At 45.2% G+C, this 23,196-nt stretch overlaps 16 non-coding genes across 16 annotated transcripts; all 16 read right to left on the bottom strand.

Annotated features, from left to right (window-relative positions):
* Positions 1-3,092: 3,092 nt before the first annotated feature.
* On the bottom strand, positions 3,093-3,283 carry LOC141206699 (U2 spliceosomal RNA). Its single transcript, XR_012277244.1, has one exon. It is a non-coding gene; the product is annotated as a U2 spliceosomal RNA (small nuclear RNA).
* A 1,115-nt stretch (positions 3,284-4,398) lies between these two features.
* LOC141206698 (U2 spliceosomal RNA) lies at positions 4,399-4,589 on the bottom strand. Its single transcript, XR_012277243.1, has one exon. It is a non-coding gene; the product is annotated as a U2 spliceosomal RNA (small nuclear RNA).
* Positions 4,590-5,701: 1,112 nt separating this feature from the next.
* LOC141206696 (U2 spliceosomal RNA) lies at positions 5,702-5,892 on the bottom strand. The gene has a single exon (XR_012277242.1). It is a non-coding gene; the product is annotated as a U2 spliceosomal RNA (small nuclear RNA).
* Positions 5,893-7,007: 1,115 nt separating this feature from the next.
* LOC141206695 (U2 spliceosomal RNA) lies at positions 7,008-7,198 on the bottom strand. Its single transcript, XR_012277241.1, has one exon. It is a non-coding gene; the product is annotated as a U2 spliceosomal RNA (small nuclear RNA).
* Positions 7,199-8,313: 1,115 nt separating this feature from the next.
* LOC141206694 (U2 spliceosomal RNA) lies at positions 8,314-8,504 on the bottom strand. The gene has a single exon (XR_012277240.1). It is a non-coding gene; the product is annotated as a U2 spliceosomal RNA (small nuclear RNA).
* A 1,115-nt stretch (positions 8,505-9,619) lies between these two features.
* Positions 9,620-9,810, bottom strand: LOC141206693 (U2 spliceosomal RNA). The gene has a single exon (XR_012277239.1). It is a non-coding gene; the product is annotated as a U2 spliceosomal RNA (small nuclear RNA).
* Positions 9,811-10,925: 1,115 nt separating this feature from the next.
* On the bottom strand, positions 10,926-11,116 carry LOC141206467 (U2 spliceosomal RNA). Its single transcript, XR_012277023.1, has one exon. It is a non-coding gene; the product is annotated as a U2 spliceosomal RNA (small nuclear RNA).
* Positions 11,117-12,231: 1,115 nt separating this feature from the next.
* On the bottom strand, positions 12,232-12,422 carry LOC141206692 (U2 spliceosomal RNA). Its single transcript, XR_012277238.1, has one exon. It is a non-coding gene; the product is annotated as a U2 spliceosomal RNA (small nuclear RNA).
* Positions 12,423-13,537: 1,115 nt separating this feature from the next.
* Positions 13,538-13,728, bottom strand: LOC141206455 (U2 spliceosomal RNA). Its single transcript, XR_012277012.1, has one exon. It is a non-coding gene; the product is annotated as a U2 spliceosomal RNA (small nuclear RNA).
* A 1,112-nt stretch (positions 13,729-14,840) lies between these two features.
* On the bottom strand, positions 14,841-15,031 carry LOC141206691 (U2 spliceosomal RNA). The gene has a single exon (XR_012277237.1). It is a non-coding gene; the product is annotated as a U2 spliceosomal RNA (small nuclear RNA).
* Positions 15,032-16,146: 1,115 nt separating this feature from the next.
* Positions 16,147-16,337, bottom strand: LOC141206690 (U2 spliceosomal RNA). The gene has a single exon (XR_012277236.1). It is a non-coding gene; the product is annotated as a U2 spliceosomal RNA (small nuclear RNA).
* A 1,115-nt stretch (positions 16,338-17,452) lies between these two features.
* Positions 17,453-17,643, bottom strand: LOC141206689 (U2 spliceosomal RNA). Its single transcript, XR_012277235.1, has one exon. It is a non-coding gene; the product is annotated as a U2 spliceosomal RNA (small nuclear RNA).
* Positions 17,644-18,758: 1,115 nt separating this feature from the next.
* On the bottom strand, positions 18,759-18,949 carry LOC141206687 (U2 spliceosomal RNA). Its single transcript, XR_012277233.1, has one exon. It is a non-coding gene; the product is annotated as a U2 spliceosomal RNA (small nuclear RNA).
* A 1,115-nt stretch (positions 18,950-20,064) lies between these two features.
* LOC141206686 (U2 spliceosomal RNA) lies at positions 20,065-20,255 on the bottom strand. The gene has a single exon (XR_012277232.1). It is a non-coding gene; the product is annotated as a U2 spliceosomal RNA (small nuclear RNA).
* A 1,116-nt stretch (positions 20,256-21,371) lies between these two features.
* On the bottom strand, positions 21,372-21,562 carry LOC141206685 (U2 spliceosomal RNA). The gene has a single exon (XR_012277231.1). It is a non-coding gene; the product is annotated as a U2 spliceosomal RNA (small nuclear RNA).
* Positions 21,563-22,677: 1,115 nt separating this feature from the next.
* Positions 22,678-22,868, bottom strand: LOC141206684 (U2 spliceosomal RNA). The gene has a single exon (XR_012277230.1). It is a non-coding gene; the product is annotated as a U2 spliceosomal RNA (small nuclear RNA).
* Positions 22,869-23,196: the final 328 nt, after the last annotated feature.

The following is a 23,196-nucleotide window of genomic DNA, read 5'->3' as shown; positions in this document are numbered from 1 at the left end:
TTGGCATTTTGCCAGATAAAAAAAAACATAATTTCTCAAAAATTTCCAGCCTCTCCCCTTTATCTATTGGTGCATACATATTTACCACCCTAACCCTCCACCCCCTACAATTTAACTTACATATTACACACCTCCCCGCCTCCACCACCATGTAACTTTCTATCTTAACACTATAACCCTTCACCAAAACACCTACCCCACAATTTTTATTACATACAGAACCAGACCACACACTTTGACCTAAAGGCCATGCATTTTCACTTAAGGGATCGGAGATCCCACACTCCTGGACACAGTATACGTCCGCATCCAAGTTGCTCAAGTAGTCCAAAATTGCCACTCTTCTCGACTCAGATTTAATCAGCCTAACATTTAGCGACAAGATGCTGAGAGCAACTTGGGCACCCATCTATTAATTTGATGTGGCAGGTCACGACAACATGCCCACCTGTACATCATCCTAACCCTTCTGGGGGTAGGACGCTGGACGTGCAGATATCGTAGTTTGTGCCTTCCCCCCAAAAAGACACATCTTGGGGATCGGATGCAGTAGGGTACACCCGGGCTGGACTCACACTGCAGTCACTTAAAGGGGAAAAGGATGGTTCAGTTTTCTTCTTTTTCTTCACTGAAGCGCCTCCATCTTCATCTGAACTATAATCCCGCCGCTGGGGGTCAAAGTCCCCCTGACCTCCCTCCTCCTCAAGGTCAGAAACGACATCGCTCCAGGCCACATGCGGTGTTCTGGTCAGATCAGACTCCTCTTCCCCCTGCAATGTAACCATCATGTCTGGAATTTCAGCCTCCAGATCCTCCACCGGGGCCACTTCCATGCCTATACGATCATCAGTTATTGTCTCAGACTCACTGACATCTGAAGCCACAGACGCGGCCCTCTGCACCGGTGGCTCAGGTGCCAGCTCCATATTTCCTCTTACATTCACACGAACCAGTTCTGGAAAAGCAACCCGAGCCTCCTCCTCATCCAGGAAAGCCAGAGTAGATATCGGAGCAGTCGGAGTTGGAGCAGTCGGAGTTGTAGCTGTGGGTGCAGGAGATTCATTTCTTCTCCTTCCCCTTCCCGCTGCCCCTGCATATGAACCAGGATGGAATATACAGTCTCTGAAGGCATGCCCCTTCTCTCCGCAGAGATTACAGACTATTTCATTTTTGCAATTATTGGAAGAATGACCCACCTCATTGCACTTCCTGCAAATAATCTGTCTGATGTCGCATGCTTCCTGAGTATGGCCATACCTCCTACAATGACGACAAAACCTGGGCGCATTGGGGAAGAACAGGTAACCCCGCTCACTCCCAATGGAAAAATTTGATGGAGGATAATGTATACCCCCTGGTTCATCAGGACTTTCCCGGAACTTGACCATGAAACGATATTTACCGGTCCATAGTTCCTCCTCATTCATGACTTTTACTGCCACCTTGGTAATATAGCAGTGCCTATTTAGAAAGGCATAAATCAAAGCCAAGTCCACATGTGGGTTGTACATGAAAACAGTCAGAGGTACCTCTTTGGAGCAATACAAGATGACAAAAGTCAGCCCATCCAAATATTGATTGTCCAGATTCTTTTTCAAACAATCATAGAAATTGTTGCAAACAGCCATAGAAGTAAATACAAGATTATACTTGCTTTTGAATTGCTGGAGGCACAAGATTTCTTCCTTCTTCACTTCAAGGAGTCCAAACAAAATCTCCTTCACCACGAAGCTGAGGGTAAAGATTCCTTCTTTGCCTTCTTCCACATCAATCTGGATTCCAAACTTCACTCGAGCCTCACCGGGCCCAGCGTATCGAATGCGTCCCATTATCGCTAGTCGTGTCTACTGGCCAACTCCTTATAGCAGCAAGTGGCTTAAGCCATAAAATGGCGATGCCACAGGGCCAAGAGTTAACGCACAGACAGCCAAATGACTAGACCCATTACAGATCTGAGCCAAAAGGCCGAGAAGCGATAACCAGAATTGGTTTCAAACTACGGAGCCACCCAAGGATCCTGAAAAGTCCATTTGTGGAGATGAGCTCCTGGACTCCCATTAAGAAGACATGTTGTCAACCTCTAGATCCCTTACATGCCTGCACTTTTCGGCTTGCTGCTGCTGCAATCCACGCGTTTTAGATCTGCATAACTCCACCTCTTTAAACACAGCACCTTCACCCCCTGCTGTTCCCACCCGCCTCAACACCGTTGGAAGGGAGGAGAACCAATTAAGGCGGGGGGTGGGGTGGAACGAGCAGCTGTCTACCCTTAGCAGGAGGGCTCCTGATTACATACCTCTCCTGCTGCTGCTGCTGCTGGCTGTCCAGCAGCAGACTGAAGGTGGCTGCTGCTGTGCACAGGTATATAAAGGCTCAGAGCCTATTATGACACGCGCAGCCAGCGTTCCATTGCCACATTCCATCTACTGCAGGCAGGACACCTGGCTGGCTGAATGTCGCTGAGAAGCTCACAGAGACCGCCATAAGCAACAGTTTAACAGAATGCCACAGACTAATCAACCAAACTTTTTGGGTTGGGTTCTCTTTTATAGTCTGCAGGCATTAAATGAAAGAAGTCAGTGTTCCAGCAGAAGGAGACAACGTTTCAGAAAAGGCATTGTAGCAAACCAAAAAAGAAATTTTAAGCGCAGCAGAGTAACCAGCGCACATACCTGTTAGCTCAGGTGAGTTTAAAAGGCTGCTGTTGATAACAAGGGCATTTGCTAAATAGATGGTGTGTGTGCAACAATATACTGAAAGGTCAATTATATTGTGCAGCTTATCTCACCACCTGTAGTTATTTAGGTGAAAGCTCCAAAATGCTTGCCTAATATGTCTGTTTATCCAAAAGGAAGTAAAAAGGGAGAGCTAGAAAGATAGCATTGCATCACATTACATGGCAATGCAATGCACAGTTGCTGAAGTTGAACCAAAATGAGCTTGTAATCTGGCTTCTGCAACTTTGAACATGAAAAATCCAATGAGGAGAAGAAAAGCAAAGCCAAAGAGTCCATCCCCAAATCCGACAAACAAGCAAAATGAACAAAAAACATTGAATTCAATTCTTTCTGATTTTAGAAACTGCATTAAAGAAGGGGTGCACCGGTCCTGGAGATACTGCAATACCAGGTCAATGCGTGGAGTGGACAGAGCAAGCTCTTTTTCCATCTCCCTGTTCTAAAAATCCATTTAATATATGGTCCCCAGATAGGGGACGTATCAGATATTAAACTGATAAGAACAGATACTACACTTGATCTTAGCCAAAAGGCCGAGAAGCGATAACCAGAATTGGTTTCAAACTACGGAGCCACCCAAGGATCCTGAAAAGTCCATTTGTGGAGATGAGCTCCTGGACTCCCGTTAAGAAGACATGTTGTCAACCTCTAGATCCCTTACATGCCTGCACTTTTCGGCTTGCTGCTGCTGCAATCCACGCGTTTTAGATCTGCATAACTCCACCTCTTTAAACACAGCACCTTCACCCCCTGCTGTTCCCACCCGCCTCAACACCGTTGGAAGGGAGGAGAACCAATTAAGGCGGGGGGTGGGGTGGAACGAGCAGCTGTCTACCCTTAGCAGGAGGGCTCCTGATTACATACCTCTCCTGCTGCTGCTGCTGCTGGCTGTCCATCAGCAGACTGAAGGTGGCTGCTGCTGTGCACAGGTATATAAAGGCTCAGAGCCTATTATGACACGCGCAGCCAGCGTTCCATTGCCACATTCCATCTACTGCAGGCAGGATACCTGGCTGGCTGAATGTCGCTGAGAAGCTCACAGAGACCGCCATAAGCAACAGTTTAACAGAATGCCACAGACTAATCAACCAAACTTTTTGGGTTGGGTTCTCTTTTATAGTCTGCAGGCATTAAATGAAAGAAGTCAGTGTTCCAGCAGAAGGAGACAACGTTTCAGAAAAGGCATTGTAGCAAACCAAAAAAGAAATTTTAGGCGCAGCAGAGTAACCAGCGCACATACCTGTTAGCTCAGGTGAGTTTAAAAGGCTGCTGTTGATAACAAGGGCATTTGCTAAATAGATGGTGTGTGTGCAACAATATACTGAAAGGTCAATTATATTGTGCAGCTTATCTCACCACCTGTAGTTATTTAGGTGAAAGCTCCAAAATGCTTGCCTAATATGTCTGTTTATCCAAAAGGAAGTAAAAAGGGAGAGCTAGAAAGATAGCATTGCATCACATTACATGGCAATGCAATGCACAGTTGCTGAAGTTGAACCAAAATGAGCTTGTAATCTGGCTTCTGCAACTTTGAACATGAAAAATCCAATGAGGAGAAGAAAAGCAAAGCCAAAGAGTCCATCCCCAAATCCGACAAACAAGCAAAATGAACAAAAAACATTGAATTCAATTCTTTCTGATTTTAGAAACTGCATTAAAGAAGGGGTGCACCGGTCCTGGAGATACTGCAATACCAGGTCAATGCGTGGAGTGGACAGAGCAAGCTCTTTTTCCATCTCCCTGTTCTAAAAATCCATTTAATATATGGTCCCCAGATAGGGGACGTATCAGATATTAAACTGATAAGAACAGATACTACACTTGATCTTAGCCAAAAGGCCGAGAAGCGATAACCAGAATTGGTTTCAAACTACGGAGCCACCCAAGGATCCTGAAAAGTCCATTTGTGGAGATGAGCTCCTGGACTCCCGTTAAGAAGACATGTTGTCAACCTCTAGATCCCTTACATGCCTGCACTTTTCGGCTTGCTGCTGCTGCAATCCACGCGTTTTAGATCTGCATAACTCCACCTCTTTAAACACAGCACCTTCACCCCCTGCTGTTCCCACCCGCCTCAACACCGTTGGAAGGGAGGAGAACCAATTAAGGCGGGGGGTGGGGTGGAACGAGCAGCTGTCTACCCTTAGCAGGAGGGCTCCTGATTACATACCTCTCCTGCTGCTGCTGCTGGCTGTCCAGCAGCAGACTGAAGGTGGCTGCTGCTGTGCACAGGTATATAAAGGCTCAGAGCCTATTATGACACGCGCAGCCAGCGTTCCATTGCCACATTCCATCTACTGCAGGCAGGATACCTGGCTGGCTGAATGTCGCTGAGAAGCTCACAGAGACCGCCATAAGCAACAGTTTAACAGAATGCCACAGACTAATCAACCAAACTTTTTGGGTTGGGTTCTCTTTTATAGTCTGCAGGCATTAAATGAAAGAAGTCAGTGTTCCAGCAGAAGGAGACAACGTTTCAGAAAAGGCATTGTAGCAAACCAAAAAAGAAATTTTAAGCGCAGCAGAGTAACCAGCGCACATACCTGTTAGCTCAGGTGAGTTTAAAAGGCTGCTGTTGATAACAAGGGCATTTGCTAAATAGATGGTGTGTGTGCAACAATATACTGAAAGGTCAATTATATTGTGCAGCTTATCTCACCACCTGTAGTTATTTAGGTGAAAGCTCCAAAATGCTTGCCTAATATGTCTGTTTATCCAAAAGGAAGTAAAAAGGGAGAGCTAGAAAGATAGCATTGCATCACATTACATGGCAATGCAATGCACAGTTGCTGAAGTTGAACCAAAATGAGCTTGTAATCTGGCTTCTGCAACTTTGAACATGAAAAATCCAATGAGGAGAAGAAAAGCAAAGCCAAAGAGTCCATCCCCAAATCCGACAAACAAGCAAAATGAACAAAAAACATTGAATTCAATTCTTTCTGATTTTAGAAACTGCATTAAAGAAGGGGTGCACCGGTCCTGGAGATACTGCAATACCAGGTCAATGCGTGGAGTGGACAGAGCAAGCTCTTTTTCCATCTCCCTGTTCTAAAAATCCATTTAATATATGGTCCCCAGATAGGGGACGTATCAGATATTAAACTGATAAGAACAGATACTACACTTGATCTTAGCCAAAAGGCCGAGAAGCGATAACCAGAATTGGTTTCAAACTACGGAGCCACCCAAGGATCCTGAAAAGTCCATTTGTGGAGATGAGCTCCTGGACTCCCGTTAAGAGGACATGTTGTCAACCTCTAGATCCCTTACATGCCTGCACTTTTCGGCTTGCTGCTGCTGCAATCCACGCGTTTTAGATCTGCATAACTCCACCTCTTTAAACACAGCACCTTCACCCCCTGCTGTTCCCACCCGCCTCAACACCGTTGGAAGGGAGGAGAACCAATTAAGGCGGGGGGTGGGGTGGAACGAGCAGCTGTCTACCCTTAGCAGGAGGGCTCCTGATTACATACCTCTCTTGCTGCTGCTGCTGCTGGCTGTCCAGCAGCAGACTGAAGGTGGCTGCTGCTGTGCACAGGTATATAAAGGCTCAGAGCCTATTATGACACGCGCAGCCAGCGTTCCATTGCCACATTCCATCTACTGCAGGCAGGATACCTGGCTGGCTGAATGTCGCTGAGAAGCTCACAGAGACCGCCATAAGCAACAGTTTAACAGAATGCCACAGACTAATCAACCAAACTTTTTGGGTTGGGTTCTCTTTTATAGTCTGCAGGCATTAAATGAAAGAAGTCAGTGTTCCAGCAGAAGGAGACAACGTTTCAGAAAAGGCATTGTAGCAAACCAAAAAAGAAATTTTAAGCGCAGCAGAGTAACCAGCGCACATACCTGTTAGCTCAGGTGAGTTTAAAAGGCTGCTGTTGATAACAAGGGCATTTGCTAAATAGATGGTGTGTGTGCAACAATATACTGAAAGGTCAATTATATTGTGCAGCTTATCTCACCACCTGTAGTTATTTAGGTGAAAGCTCCAAAATGCTTGCCTAATATGTCTGTTTATCCAAAAGGAAGTAAAAAGGGAGAGCTAGAAAGATAGCATTGCATCACATTACATGGCAATGCAATGCACAGTTGCTGAAGTTGAACCAAAATGAGCTTGTAATCTGGCTTCTGCAACTTTGAACATGAAAAATCCAATGAGGAGAAGAAAAGCAAAGCCAAAGAGTCCATCCCCAAATCCGACAAACAAGCAAAATGAACAAAAAACATTGAATTCAATTCTTTCTGATTTTAGAAACTGCATTAAAGAAGGGGTGCACCGGTCCTGGAGATACTGCAATACCAGGTCAATGCGTGGAGTGGACAGAGCAAGCTCTTTTTCCATCTCCCTGTTCTAAAAATCCATTTAATATATGGTCCCCAGATAGGGGACGTATCAGATATTAAACTGATAAGAACAGATACTACACTTGATCTTAGCCAAAAGGCCGAGAAGCGATAACCAGAATTGGTTTCAAACTACGGAGCCACCCAAGGATCCTGAAAAGTCCATTTGTGGAGATGAGCTCCTGGACTCCCGTTAAGAAGACATGTTGTCAACCTCTAGATCCCTTACATGCCTGCACTTTTCGGCTTGCTGCTGCTGCAATCCACGCGTTTTAGATCTGCATAACTCCACCTCTTTAAACACAGCACCTTCACCCCCTGCTGTTCCCACCCGCCTCAACACCGTTGGAAGGGAGGAGAACCAATTAAGGCGGGGGGTGGGGTGGAACGAGCAGCTGTCTACCCTTAGCAGGAGGGCTCCTGATTACATACCTCTCCTGCTGCTGCTGCTGCTGGCTGTCCAGCAGCAGACTGAAGGTGGCTGCTGCTGTGCACAGGTATATAAAGGCTCAGAGCCTATTATGACACGCGCAGCCAGCGTTCCATTGCCACATTCCATCTACTGCAGGCAGGATACCTGGCTGGCTGAATGTCGCTGAGAAGCTCACAGAGACCGCCATAAGCAACAGTTTAACAGAATGCCACAGACTAATCAACCAAACTTTTTGGGTTGGGTTCTCTTTTATAGTCTGCAGGCATTAAATGAAAGAAGTCAGTGTTCCAGCAGAAGGAGACAACGTTTCAGAAAAGGCATTGTAGCAAACCAAAAAAGAAATTTTAAGCGCAGCAGAGTAACCAGCGCACATACCTGTTAGCTCAGGTGAGTTTAAAAGGCTGCTGTTGATAACAAGGGCATTTGCTAAATAGATGGTGTGTGTGCAACAATATACTGAAAGGTCAATTATATTGTGCAGCTTATCTCACCACCTGTAGTTATTTAGGTGAAAGCTCCAAAATGCTTGCCTAATATGTCTGTTTATCCAAAAGGAAGTAAAAAGGGAGAGCTAGAAAGATAGCATTGCATCACATTACATGGCAATGCAATGCACAGTTGCTGAAGTTGAACCAAAATGAGCTTGTAATCTGGCTTCTGCAACTTTGAACATGAAAAATCCAATGAGGAGAAGAAAAGCAAAGCCAAAGAGTCCATCCCCAAATCCGACAAACAAGCAAAATGAACAAAAAACATTGAATTCAATTCTTTCTGATTTTAGAAACTGCATTAAAGAAGGGGTGCACCGGTCCTGGAGATACTGCAATACCAGGTCAATGCGTGGAGTGGACAGAGCAAGCTCTTTTTCCATCTCCCTGTTCTAAAAATCCATTTAATATATGGTCCCCAGATAGGGGACGTATCAGATATTAAACTGATAAGAACAGATACTACACTTGATCTTAGCCAAAAGGCCGAGAAGCGATAACCAGAATTGGTTTCAAACTACGGAGCCACCCAAGGATCCTGAAAAGTCCATTTGTGGAGATGAGCTCCTGGACTCCCGTTAAGAAGACATGTTGTCAACCTCTAGATCCCTTACATGCCTGCACTTTTCGGCTTGCTGCTGCTGCAATCCACGCGTTTTAGATCTGCATAACTCCACCTCTTTAAACACAGCACCTTCACCCCCTGCTGTTCCCACCCGCCTCAACACCGTTGGAAGGGAGGAGAACCAATTAAGGCGGGGGGTGGGGTGGAACGAGCAGCTGTCTACCCTTAGCAGGAGGGCTCCTGATTACATACCTCTCCTGCTGCTGCTGCTGCTGGCTGTCCAGCAGCAGACTGAAGGTGGCTGCTGCTGTGCACAGGTATATAAAGGCTCAGAGCCTATTATGACACGCGCAGCCAGCGTTCCATTGCCACATTCCATCTACTGCAGGCAGGATACCTGGCTGGCTGAATGTCGCTGAGAAGCTCACAGAGACCGCCATAAGCAACAGTTTAACAGAATGCCACAGACTAATCAACCAAACTTTTTGGGTTGGGTTCTCTTTTATAGTCTGCAGGCATTAAATGAAAGAAGTCAGTGTTCCAGCAGAAGGAGACAACGTTTCAGAAAAGGCATTGTAGCAAACCAAAAAAGAAATTTTAAGCGCAGCAGAGTAACCAGCGCACATACCTGTTAGCTCAGGTGAGTTTAAAAGGCTGCTGTTGATAACAAGGGCATTTGCTAAATAGATGGTGTGTGTGCAACAATATACTGAAAGGTCAATTATATTGTGCAGCTTATCTCACCACCTGTAGTTATTTAGGTGAAAGCTCCAAAATGCTTGCCTAATATGTCTGTTTATCCAAAAGGAAGTAAAAAGGGAGAGCTAGAAAGATAGCATTGCATCACATTACATGGCAATGCAATGCACAGTTGCTGAAGTTGAACCAAAATGAGCTTGTAATCTGGCTTCTGCAACTTTGAACATGAAAAATCCAATGAGGAGAAGAAAAGCAAAGCCAAAGAGTCCATCCCAAAATCCGACAAACAAGCAAAATGAACAAAAAACATTGAATTCAGTTCTTTCTGATTTTAGAAACTGCATTAAAGAAGGGGTGCACCGGTCCTGGAGATACTGCAATACCAGGTCAATGCGTGGAGTGGACAGAGCAAGCTCTTTTTCCATCTCCCTGTTCTAAAAATCCATTTAATATATGGTCCCCAGATAGGGGACGTATCAGATATTAAACTGATAAGAACAGATACTACACTTGATCTTAGCCAAAAGGCCGAGAAGCGATAACCAGAATTGGTTTCAAACTACGGAGCCACCCAAGGATCCTGAAAAGTCCATTTGTGGAGATGAGCTCCTGGACTCCCGTTAAGAAGACATGTTGTCAACCTCTAGATCCCTTACATGCCTGCACTTTTCGGCTTGCTGCTGCTGCAATCCACGCGTTTTAGATCTGCATAACTCCACCTCTTTAAACACAGCACCTTCACCCCCTGCTGTTCCCACCCGCCTCAACACCGTTGGAAGGGAGGAGAACCAATTAAGGCGGGGGGTGGGGTGGAACGAGCAGCTGTCTACCCTTAGCAGGAGGGCTCCTGATTACATACCTCTCCTGCTGCTGCTGCTGCTGGCTGTCCAGCAGCAGACTGAAGGTGGCTGCTGCTGTGCACAGGTATATAAAGGCTCAGAGCCTATTATGACACGCGCAGCCAGCGTTCCATTGCCACATTCCATCTACTGCAGGCAGGATACCTGGCTGGCTGAATGTCGCTGAGAAGCTCACAGAGACCGCCATAAGCAACAGTTTAACAGAATGCCACAGACTAATCAACCAAACTTTTTGGGTTGGGTTCTCTTTTATAGTCTGCAGGCATTAAATGAAAGAAGTCAGTGTTCCAGCAGAAGGAGACAACGTTTCAGAAAAGGCATTGTAGCAAACCAAAAAAGAAATTTTAAGCGCAGCAGAGTAACCAGCGCACATACCTGTTAGCTCAGGTGAGTTTAAAAGGCTGCTGTTGATAACAAGGGCATTTGCTAAATAGATGGTGTGTGTGCAACAATATACTGAAAGGTCAATTATATTGTGCAGCTTATCTCACCACCTGTAGTTATTTAGGTGAAAGCTCCAAAATGCTTGCCTAATATGTCTGTTTATCCAAAAGGAAGTAAAAAGGGAGAGCTAGAAAGATAGCATTGCATCACATTACATGGCAATGCAATGCACAGTTGCTGAAGTTGAACCAAAATGAGCTTGTAATCTGGCTTCTGCAACTTTGAACATGAAAAATCCAATGAGGAGAAGAAAAGCAAAGCCAAAGAGTCCATCCCCAAATCCGACAAACAAGCAAAATGAACAAAAAACATTGAATTCAATTCTTTCTGATTTTAGAAACTGCATTAAAGAAGGGGTGCACCGGTCCTGGAGATACTGCAATACCAGGTCAATGCGTGGAGTGGACAGAGCAAGCTCTTTTTCCATCTCCCTGTTCTAAAAATCCATTTAATATATGGTCCCCAGATAGGGGACATATCAGATATTAAACTGATAAGAACAGATACTACACTTGATCTTAGCCAAAAGGCCGAGAAGCGATAACCAGAATTGGTTTCAAACTACGGAGCCACCCAAGGATCCTGAAAAGTCCATTTGTGGAGATGAGCTCCTGGACTCCCGTTAAGAGGACATGTTGTCAACCTCTAGATCCCTTACATGCCTGCACTTTTCGGCTTGCTGCTGCTGCAATCCACGCGTTTTAGATCTGCATAACTCCACCTCTTTAAACACAGCACCTTCACCCCCTGCTGTTCCCACCCGCCTCAACACCGTTGGAAGGGAGGAGAACCAATTAAGGCGGGGGGTGGGTTGGAACGAGCAGCTGTCTACCCTTAGCAGGAGGGCTCCTGATTACATACCTCTCCTGCTGCTGCTGCTGCTGGCTGTCCAGCAGCAGACTGAAGGTGGCTGCTGCTGTGCACAGGTATATAAAGGCTCAGAGCCTATTATGACACGCGCAGCCAGCGTTCCATTGCCACATTCCATCTACTGCAGGCAGGATACCTGGCTGGCTGAATGTCGCTGAGAAGCTCACAGAGACCGCCATAAGCAACAGTTTAACAGAATGCCACAGACTAATCAACCAAACTTTTTGGGTTGGGTTCTCTTTTATAGTCTGCAGGCATTAAATGAAAGAAGTCAGTGTTCCAGCAGAAGGAGACAACGTTTCAGAAAAGGCATTGTAGCAAACCAAAAAAGAAATTTTAAGCGCAGCAGAGTAACCAGCGCACATACCTGTTAGCTCAGGTGAGTTTAAAAGGCTGCTGTTGATAACAAGGGCATTTGCTAAATAGATGGTGTGTGTGCAACAATATACTGAAAGGTCAATTATATTGTGCAGCTTATCTCACCACCTGTAGTTATTTAGGTGAAAGCTCCAAAATGCTTGCCTAATATGTCTGTTTATCCAAAAGGAAGTAAAAAGGGAGAGCTAGAAAGATAGCATTGCATCACATTACATGGCAATGCAATGCACAGTTGCTGAAGTTGAACCAAAATGAGCTTGTAATCTGGCTTCTGCAACTTTGAACATGAAAAATCCAATGAGGAGAAGAAAAGCAAAGCCAAAGAGTCCATCCCCAAATCCGACAAACAAGCAAAATGAACAAAAAACATTGAATTCAATTCTTTCTGATTTTAGAAACTGCATTAAAGAAGGGGTGCACCGGTCCTGGAGATACTGCAATACCAGGTCAATGCGTGGAGTGGACAGAGCAAGCTCTTTTTCCATCTCCCTGTTCTAAAAATCCATTTAATATATGGTCCCCAGATAGGGGACGTATCAGATATTAAACTGATAAGAACAGATACTACACTTGATCTTAGCCAAAAGGCCGAGAAGCGATAACCAGAATTGGTTTCAAACTACGGAGCCACCCAAGGATCCTGAAAAGTCCATTTGTGGAGATGAGCTCCTGGACTCCCGTTAAGAAGACATGTTGTCAACCTCTAGATCCCTTACATGCCTGCACTTTTCGGCTTGCTGCTGCTGCAATCCACGCGTTTTAGATCTGCATAACTCCACCTCTTTAAACACAGCACCTTCACCCCCTGCTGTTCCCACCCGCCTCAACACCGTTGGAAGGGAGGAGAACCAATTAAGGCGGGGGGTGGGGTGGAACGAGCAGCTGTCTACCCTTAGCAGGAGGGCTCCTGATTACATACCTCTCCTGCTGCTGCTGCTGCTGGCTGTCCAGCAGCAGACTGAAGGTGGCTGCTGCTGTGCACAGGTATATAAAGGCTCAGAGCCTATTATGACACGCGCAGCCAGCGTTCCATTGCCACATTCCATCTACTGCAGGCAGGATACCTGGCTGGCTGAATGTCGCTGAGAAGCTCACAGAGACCGCCATAAGCAACAGTTTAACAGAATGCCACAGACTAATCAACCAAACTTTTTGGGTTGGGTTCTCTTTTATAGTCTGCAGGCATTAAATGAAAGAAGTCAGTGTTCCAGCAGAAGGAGACAACGTTTCAGAAAAGGCATTGTAGCAAACCAAAAAAGAAATTTTAAGCGCAGCAGAGTAACCAGCGCACATACCTGTTAGCTCAGGTGAGTTTAAAAGGCTGCTGTTGATAACAAGGGCATTTGCTAAATAGATGGTGTGTGTGCAACAATATACTGAAAGGTCAATTATATTGTGCAGCTTATCTCACCACCTGTAGTTATTTAGGTGAAAGCTCCAAAATGCTTGCCTAATATGTCTGTTTATCCAAAAGGAAGTAAAAAGGGAGAGCTAGAAAGATAGCATTGCATCACATTACATGGCAATGCAATGCACAGTTGCTGAAGTTGAACCAAAATGAGCTTGTAATCTGGCTTCTGCAACTTTGAACATGAAAAATCCAATGAGGAGAAGAAAAGCAAAGCCAAAGAGTCCATCCCCAAATCCGACAAACAAGCAAAATGAACAAAAAACATTGAATTCAATTCTTTCTGATTTTAGAAACTGCATTAAAGAAGGGGTGCACCGGTCCTGGAGATACTGCAATACCAGGTCAATGCGTGGAGTGGACAGAGCAAGCTCTTTTTCCATCTCCCTGTTCTAAAAATCCATTTAATATATGGTCCCCAGATAGGGGACATATCAGATATTAAACTGATAAGAACAGATACTACACTTGATCTTAGCCAAAAGGCCGAGAAGCGATAACCAGAATTGGTTTCAAACTACGGAGCCACCCAAGGATCCTGAAAAGTCCATTTGTGGAGATGAGCTCCTGGACTCCCGTTAAGAAGACATGTTGTCAACCTCTAGATCCCTTACATGCCTGCACTTTTCGGCTTGCTGCTGCTGCAATCCACGCGTTTTAGATCTGCATAACTCCACCTCTTTAAACACAGCACCTTCACCCCCTGCTGTTCCCACCCGCCTCAACACCCTTGGAAGGGAGGAGAACCAATTAAGGCAGGGGGTGGGGTGGAACGAGCAGCTGTCTACCCTTAGCAGGAGGGCTCCTGATTACATACCTCTCCTGCTGCTGCTGCTGGCTGTCCAGCAGCAGACTGAAGGTGGCTGCTGCTGTGCACAGGTATATAAAGGCTCAGAGCCTATTATGACACGCGCAGCCAGCGTTCCATTGCCACATTCCATCTACTGCAGGCAGGATACCTGGCTGGCTGAATGTCGCTGAGAAGCTCACAGAGACCGCCATAAGCAACAGTTTAACAGAATGCCACAGACTAATCAACCAAACTTTTTGGGTTGGGTTCTCTTTTATAGTCTGCAGGCATTAAATGAAAGAAGTCAGTGTTCCAGCAGAAGGAGACAACGTTTCAGAAAAGGCATTGTAGCAAACCAAAAAAGAAATTTTAAGCGCAGCAGAGTAACCAGCGCACATACCTGTTAGCTCAGGTGAGTTTAAAAGGCTGCTGTTGATAACAAGGGCATTTGCTAAATAGATGGTGTGTGTGCAACAATATACTGAAAGGTCAATTATATTGTGCAGCTTATCTCACCACCTGTAGTTATTTAGGTGAAAGCTCCAAAATGCTTGCCTAATATGTCTGTTTATCCAAAAGGAAGTAAAAAGGGAGAGCTAGAAAGATAGCATTGCATCACATTACATGGCAATGCAATGCACAGTTGCTGAAGTTGAACCAAAATGAGCTTGTAATCTGGCTTCTGCAACTTTGAACATGAAAAATCCAATGAGGAGAAGAAAAGCAAAGCCAAAGAGTCCATCCCCAAATCCGACAAACAAGCAAAATGAACAAAAAACATTGAATTCAATTCTTTCTGATTTTAGAAACTGCATTAAAGAAGGGGTGCACCGGTCCTGGAGATACTGCAATACCAGGTCAATGCGTGGAGTGGACAGAGCAAGCTCTTTTTCCATCTCCCTGTTCTAAAAATCCATTTAATATATGGTCCCCAGATAGGGGACGTATCAGATATTAAACTGATAAGAACAGATACTACACTTGATCTTAGCCAAAAGGCCGAGAAGCGATAACCAGAATTGGTTTCAAACTACGGAGCCACCCAAGGATCCTGAAAAGTCCATTTGTGGAGATGAGCTCCTGGACTCCCGTTAAGAGGACATGTTGTCAACCTCTAGATCCCTTACATGCCTGCACTTTTCGGCTTGCTGCTGCTGCAATCCACGCGTTTTAGATCTGCATAACTCCACCTCTTTAAACACAGCACCTTCACCCCCTGCTGTTCCCACCCGCCTCAACACCGTTGGAAGGGAGGAGAACCAATTAAGGCGGGGGGTGGGGTGGAACGAGCAGCTGTCTACCCTTAGCAGGAGGGCTCCTGATTACATACCTCTCTTGCTGCTGCTGCTGCTGGCTGTCCAGCAGCAGACTGAAGGTGGCTGCTGCTGTGCACAGGTATATAAAGGCTCAGAGCCTATTATGACACGCGCAGCCAGCGTTCCATTGCCACATTCCATCTACTGCAGGCAGGATACCTGGCTGGCTGAATGTCGCTGAGAAGCTCACAGAGACCGCCATAAGCAACAGTTTAACAGAATGCCACAGACTAATCAACCAAACTTTTTGGGTTGGGTTCTCTTTTATAGTCTGCAGGCATTAAATGAAAGAAGTCAGTGTTCCAGCAGAAGGAGACAACGTTTCAGAAAAGGCATTGTAGCAAACCAAAAAAGAAATTTTAAGCGCAGCAGAGTAACCAGCGCACATACCTGTTAGCTCAGGTGAGTTTAAAAGGCTGCTGTTGATAACAAGGGCATTTGCTAAATAGATGGTGTGTGTGCAACAATATACTGAAAGGTCAATTATATTGTGCAGCTTATCTCACCACCTGTAGTTATTTAGGTGAAAGCTCCAAAATGCTTGCCTAATATGTCTGTTTATCCAAAAGGAAGTAAAAAGGGAGAGCTAGAAAGATAGCATTGCATCACATTACATGGCAATGCAATGCACAGTTGCTGAAGTTGAACCAAAATGAGCTTGTAATCTGGCTTCTGCAACTTTGAACATGAAAAATCCAATGAGGAGAAGAAAAGCAAAGCCAAAGAGTCCATCCCCAAATCCGACAAACAAGCAAAATGAACAAAAAACATTGAATTCAATTCTTTCTGATTTTAGAAACTGCATTAAAGAAGGGGTGCACCGGTCCTGGAGATACTGCAATACCAGGTCAATGCGTGGAGTGGACAGAGCAAGCTCTTTTTCCATCTCCCTGTTCTAAAAATCCATTTAATATATGGTCCCCAGATAGGGGACGTATCAGATATTAAACTGATAAGAACAGATACTACACTTGATCTTAGCCAAAAGGCCGAGAAGCGATAACCAGAATTGGTTTCAAACTACGGAGCCACCCAAGGATCCTGAAAAGTCCATTTGTGGAGATGAGCTCCTGGACTCCCGTTAAGAAGACATGTTGTCAACCTCTAGATCCCTTACATGCCTGCACTTTTCGGCTTGCTGCTGCTGCAATCCACGCGTTTTAGATCTGCATAACTCCACCTCTTTAAACACAGCACCTTCACCCCCTGCTGTTCCCACCCGCCTCAACACCGTTGGAAGGGAGGAGAACCAATTAAGGCGGGGGGTGGGGTGGAACGAGCAGCTGTCTACCCTTAGCAGGAGGGCTCCTGATTACATACCTCTCCTGCTGCTGCTGCTGCTGGCTGTCCAGCAGCAGACTGAAGGTGGCTGCTGCTGTGCACAGGTATATAAAGGCTCAGAGCCTATTATGACACGCGCAGCCAGCGTTCCATTGCCACATTCCATCTACTGCAGGCAGGATACCTGGCTGGCTGAATGTCGCTGAGAAGCTCACAGAGACCGCCATAAGCAACAGTTTAACAGAATGCCACAGACTAATCAACCAAACTTTTTGGGTTGGGTTCTCTTTTATAGTCTGCAGGCATTAAATGAAAGAAGTCAGTGTTCCAGCAGAAGGAGACAACGTTTCAGAAAAGGCATTGTAGCAAACCAAAAAAGAAATTTTAAGCGCAGCAGAGTAACCAGCGCACATACCTGTTAGCTCAGGTGAGTTTAAAAGGCTGCTGTTGATAACAAGGGCATTTGCTAAATAGATGGTGTGTGTGCAACAATATACTGAAAGGTCAATTATATTGTGCAGCTTATCTCACCACCTGTAGTTATTTAGGTGAAAGCTCCAAAATGCTTGCCTAATATGTCTGTTTATCCAAAGGGAAGTAAAAAGGGAGAGCTAGAAAGATAGCATTGCATCACATTACATGGCAATGCAATGCACAGTTGCTGAAGTTGAACCAAAATGAGCTTGTAATCTGGCTTCTGCAACTTTGAACATGAAAAATCCAATGAGGAGAAGAAAAGCAAAGCCAAAGAGTCCATCCCCAAATCCGACAAACAAGCAAAATGAACAAAAAACATTGAATTCAATTCTTTCTGATTTTAGAAACTGCATTAAAGAAGGGGTGCACCGGTCCTGGAGATACTGCAATACCAGGTCAATGCGTGGAGTGGACAGAGCAAGCTCTTTTTCCATCTCCCTGTTCTAAAAATCCATTTAATATATGGTCCCCAGATAGGGGACGTATCAGATATTAAACTGATAAGAACAGATACTACACTTGATCTTAGCCAAAAGGCCGAGAAGCGATAACCAGAATTGGTTTCAAACTACGGAGCCACCCAAGGATCCTGAAAAGTCCATTTGTGGAGATGAGCTCCTGGACTCCCGTTAAGAAGACATGTTGTCAACCTCTAGATCCCTTACATGCCTGCACTTTTCGGCTTGCTGCTGCTGCAATCCACGCGTTTTAGATCTGCATAACTCCACCTCTTTAAACACAGCACCTTCACCCCCTGCTGTTCCCACCCGCCTCAACACCGTTGGAAGGGAGGAGAACCAATTAAGGCGGGGGGTGGGGTGGAACGAGCAGCTGTCTACCCTTAGCAGGAGGGCTCCTGATTACATACCTCTCCTGCTGCTGCTGCTGCTGGCTGTCCAGCAGCAGACTGAAGGTGGCTGCTGCTGTGCACAGGTATATAAAGGCTCAGAGCCTATTATGACACGCGCAGCCAGCGTTCCATTGCCACATTCCATCTACTGCAGGCAGGATACCTGGCTGGCTGAATGTCGCTGAGAAGCTCACAGAGACCGCCATAAGCAACAGTTTAACAGAATGCCACAGACTAATCAACCAAACTTTTTGGGTTGGGTTCTCTTTTATAGTCTGCAGGCATTAAATGAAAGAAGTCAGTGTTCCAGCAGAAGGAGACAACGTTTCAGAAAAGGCATTGTAGCAAACCAAAAAAGAAATTTTAAGCGCAGCAGAGTAACCAGCGCACATACCTGTTAGCTCAGGTGAGTTTAAAAGGCTGCTGTTGATAACAAGGGCATTTGCTAAATAGATGGTGTGTGTGCAACAATATACTGAAAGGTCAATTATATTGTGCAGCTTATCTCACCACCTGTAGTTATTTAGGTGAAAGCTCCAAAATGCTTGCCTAATATGTCTGTTTATCCAAAAGGAAGTAAAAAGGGAGAGCTAGAAAGATAGCATTGCATCACATTACATGGCAATGCAATGCACAGTTGCTGAAGTTGAACCAAAATGAGCTTGTAATCTGGCTTCTGCAACTTTGAACATGAAAAATCCAATGAGGAGAAGAAAAGCAAAGCCAAAGAGTCCATCCCCAAATCCGACAAACAAGCAAAATGAACAAAAAACATTGAATTCAATTCTTTCTGATTTTAGAAACTGCATTAAAGAAGGGGTGCACCGGTCCTGGAGATACTGCAATACCAGGTCAATGCGTGGAGTGGACAGAGCAAGCTCTTTTTCCATCTCCCTGTTCTAAAAATCCATTTAATATATGGTCCCCAGATAGGGGACGTATCAGATATTAAACTGATAAGAACAGATACTACACTTGATCTTAGCCAAAAGGCCGAGAAGCGATAACCAGAATTGGTTTCAAACTACGGAGCCACCCAAGGATCCTGAAAAGTCCATTTGTGGAGATGAGCTCCTGGACTCCCGTTAAGAAGACATGTTGTCAACCTCTAGATCCCTTACATGCCTGCACTTTTCGGCTTGCTGCTGCTGCAATCCACGCGTTTTAGATCTGCATAACTCCACCTCTTTAAACACAGCACCTTCACCCCCTGCTGTTCCCACCCGCCTCAACACCGTTGGAAGGGAGGAGAACCAATTAAGGCGGGGGGTGGGGTGGAACGAGCAGCTGTCTACCCTTAGCAGGAGGGCTCCTGATTACATACCTCTCCTGCTGCTGCTGCTGCTGGCTGTCCAGCAGCAGACTGAAGGTGGCTGCTGCTGTGCACAGGTATATAAAGGCTCAGAGCCTATTATGACACGCGCAGCCAGCGTTCCATTGCCACATTCCATCTACTGCAGGCAGGATACCTGGCTGGCTGAATGTCGCTGAGAAGCTCACAGAGACCGCCATAAGCAACAGTTTAACAGAATGCCACAGACTAATCAACCAAACTTTTTGGGTTGGGTTCTCTTTTATAGTCTGCAGGCATTAAATGAAAGAAGTCAGTGTTCCAGCAGAAGGAGACAACGTTTCAGAAAAGGCATTGTAGCAAACCAAAAAAGAAATTTTAAGCGCAGCAGAGTAACCAGCGCACATACCTGTTAGCTCAGGTGAGTTTAAAAGGCTGCTGTTGATAACAAGGGCATTTGCTAAATAGATGGTGTGTGTGCAACAATATACTGAAAGGTCAATTATATTGTGCAGCTTATCTCACCACCTGTAGTTATTTAGGTGAAAGCTCCAAAATGCTTGCCAAATATGTCTGTTTATCCAAAAGGAAGTAAAAAGGGAGAGCTAGAAAGATAGCATTGCATCACATTACATGGCAATGCAATGCACAGTTGCTGAAGTTGAACCAAAATGAGCTTGTAATCTGGCTTCTGCAACTTTGAACATGAAAAATCCAATGAGGAGAAGAAAAGCAAAGCCAAAGAGTCCATCCCCAAATCCGACAAACAAGCAAAATGAACAAAAAACATTGAATTCAATTCTTTCTGATTTTAGAAACTGCATTAAAGAAGGGGTGCACCGGTCCTGGAGATACTGCAATACCAGGTCAATGCGTGGAGTGGACAGAGCAAGCTCTTTTTCCATCTCCCTGTTCTAAAAATCCATTTAATATATGGTCCCCAGATAGGGGACGTATCAGATATTAAACTGATAAGAACAGATACTACACTTGATCTTAGCCAAAAGGCCGAGAAGCGATAACCAGAATTGGTTTCAAACTACGGAGCCACCCAAGGATCCTGAAAAGTCCATTTGTGGAGATGAGCTCCTGGACTCCCGTTAAGAAGACATGTTGTCAACCTCTAGATCCCTTACATGCCTACACTTTTCGGGTTTGCTGCTGCTGCAATCCACGCGTTTTATATCTGCATAACTCCACCTCTTTAAACACAGCACCTTCACCCCCTGCTGTTCCCACCCGCCTCAACACCGTTGGAAGGGAGGAGAACCAATTAAGGCGGGGGGTGGGGTGGAACGAGCAGCTGTCTACCCTTAGCAGGACGGCTCCTGATTACATACCTCTCCTGCTGCTGCTGCTGCTGGCTGTCCAGCAGCAGACTGAAGGTGGCTGCTGCTGTGCACAGGTATATAAAGGCTCAGAGCCTATTATGACACGCGCAGCCAGCGTTCCATTGCCACATTCCATCTACTGCAGGCAGGATACCTGGCTGGCTGAATGTCGCTGAGAAGCTCACAGAGACCGCCATAAGCAACAGTTTAACAGAATGCCACAGACTAATCAACCAAACTTTTTGGGTTGGGTTCTCTTTTATAGTCTGCAGGCATTAAATGAAAGAAGTCAGTGTTCCAGCAGAAGGAGACAACGTTTCAGAAAAGGCATTGTAGCAAACCAAAAAAGAAATTTTAAGCGCAGCAGAGTAACCAGCGCACATACCTGTTAGCTCAGGTGAGTTTAAAAGGCTGCTGTTGATAACAAGGGCATTTGCTAAATAGATGGTGTGTGTGCAACAATATACTGAAAGGTCAATTATATTGTGCAGCTTATCTCACCACCTGTAGTTATTTAGGTGAAAGCTCCAAAATGCTTGCCTAATATGTCTGTTTATCCAAAAGGAAGTAAAAAGGGAGAGCTAGAAAGATAGCATTGCATCACATTACATGGCAATGCAATGCACAGTTGCTGAAGTTGAACCAAAATGAGCTTGTAATCTGGCTTCTGCAACTTTGAACATGAAAAATCCAATGAGGAGAAGAAAAGCAAAGCCAAAGAGTCCATCCCCAAATCCGACAAACAAGCAAAATGAACAAAAAACATTGAATTCAATTCTTTCTGATTTTAGAAACTGCATTAAAGAAGGGGTGCACCGGTCCTGGAGATACTGCAATACCAGGTCAATGCGTGGAGTGGACAGAGCAAGCTCTTTTTCCATCTCCCTGTTCTAAAAATCCATTTAATATATGGTCCCCAGATAGGGGACGTATCAGATATTAAACTGATAAGAACAGATACTACACTTGATCTTAGCCAAAAGGCCGAGAAGCGATAACCAGAATTGGTTTCAAACTACGGAGCCACCCAAGGATCCTGAAAAGTCCATTTGTGGAGATGAGCTCCTGGACTCCCGTTAAGAAGACATGTTGTCAACCTCTAGATCCCTTACATGCCTGCACTTTTCGGCTTGCTGCTGCTGCAATCCACGCGTTTTAGATCTGCATAACTCCACCTCTTTAAACACAGCACCTTCACCCCCTGCTGTTCCCACCCGCCTCAACACCGTTGGAAGGGAGGAGAACCAATTAAGGCGGGGGGTGGGGTGGAACGAGCAGCTGTCTACCCTTAGCAGGAGGGCTCCTGATTACATACCTCTCCTGCTGCTGCTGCTGCTGGCTGTCCAGCAGCAGACTGAAGGTGGCTGCTGCTGTGCACAGGTATATAAAGGCTCAGAGCCTATTATGACACGCGCAGCCAGCGTTCCATTGCCACATTCCATCTACTGCAGGCAGGATACCTGGCTGGCTGAATGTCGCTGAGAAGCTCACAGAGACCGCCATAAGCAACAGTTTAACAGAATGCCACAGACTAATCAACCAAACTTTTTGGGTTGGGTTCTCTTTTATAGTCTGCAGGCATTAAATGAAAGAAGTCAGTGTTCCAGCAGAAGGAGACAACGTTTCAGAAAAGGCATTGTAGCAAACCAAAAAAGAAATTTTAAGCGCAGCAGAGTAACCAGCGCACATACCTGTTAGCTCAGGTGAGTTTAAAAGGCTGCTGTTGATAACAAGGGCATTTGCTAAATAGATGGTGTGTGTGCAACAATATACTGAAAGGTCAATTATATTGTGCAGCTTATCTCACCACCTGTAGTTATTTAGGTGAAAGCTCCAAAATGCTTGCCAAATATGTCTGTTTATCCAAAAGGAAGTAAAAAGGGAGAGCTAGAAAGATAGCATTGCATCACATTACATGGCAATGCAATGCACAGTTGCTGAAGTTGAACCAAAATGAGCTTGTAATCTGGCTTCTGCAACTTTGAACATGAAAAATCCAATGAGGAGAAGAAAAGCAAAGCCAAAGAGTCCATCCCCAAATCCGACAAACAAGCAAAATGAACAAAAAACATTGAATTCAATTCTTTCTGATTTTAGAAACTGCATTAAAGAAGGGGTGCACCGGTCCTGGAGATACTGCAATACCAGGTCAATGCGTGGAGTGGACAGAGCAAGCTCTTTTTCCATCTCCCTGTTCTAAAAATCCATTTAATATATGGTCCCCAGATAGGGGACGTATCAGATATTAAACTGATAAGAACAGATACTACACTTGATCTTAGCCAAAAGGCCGAGAAGCGATAACCAGAATTGGTTTCAAACTACGGAGCCACCCAAGGATCCTGAAAAGTCCATTTGTGGAGATGAGCTCCTGGACTCCCGTTAAGAAGACATGTTGTCAACCTCTAGATCCCTTACATGCCTACACTTTTCGGGTTTGCTGCTGCTGCAATCCACGCGTTTTATATCTGCATAACTCCACCTCTTTAAACACAGCACCTTCACCCCCTGCTGTTCCCACCCGCCTCAACACCGTTGGAAGGGAGGAGAACCAATTAAGGCGGGGGGTGGGGTGGAACGAGCAGCTGTCTACCCTTAGCAGGAGGGCTCCTGATTACATACCTCTCCTG

This window comes from Phyllobates terribilis, unplaced genomic scaffold (genome assembly GCF_046119375.1).
Source record: "Phyllobates terribilis strain yellow unplaced genomic scaffold, ASM4611937v1 Scaffold_142__1_contigs__length_4687701, whole genome shotgun sequence".
In the NCBI taxonomy this organism is placed as follows: Eukaryota; Metazoa; Chordata; class Amphibia; order Anura; family Dendrobatidae; genus Phyllobates; species Phyllobates terribilis.
Note: the sequence above shows the minus strand (reverse complement) of the source record. Positions and strands in the feature narration are given on the sequence as shown.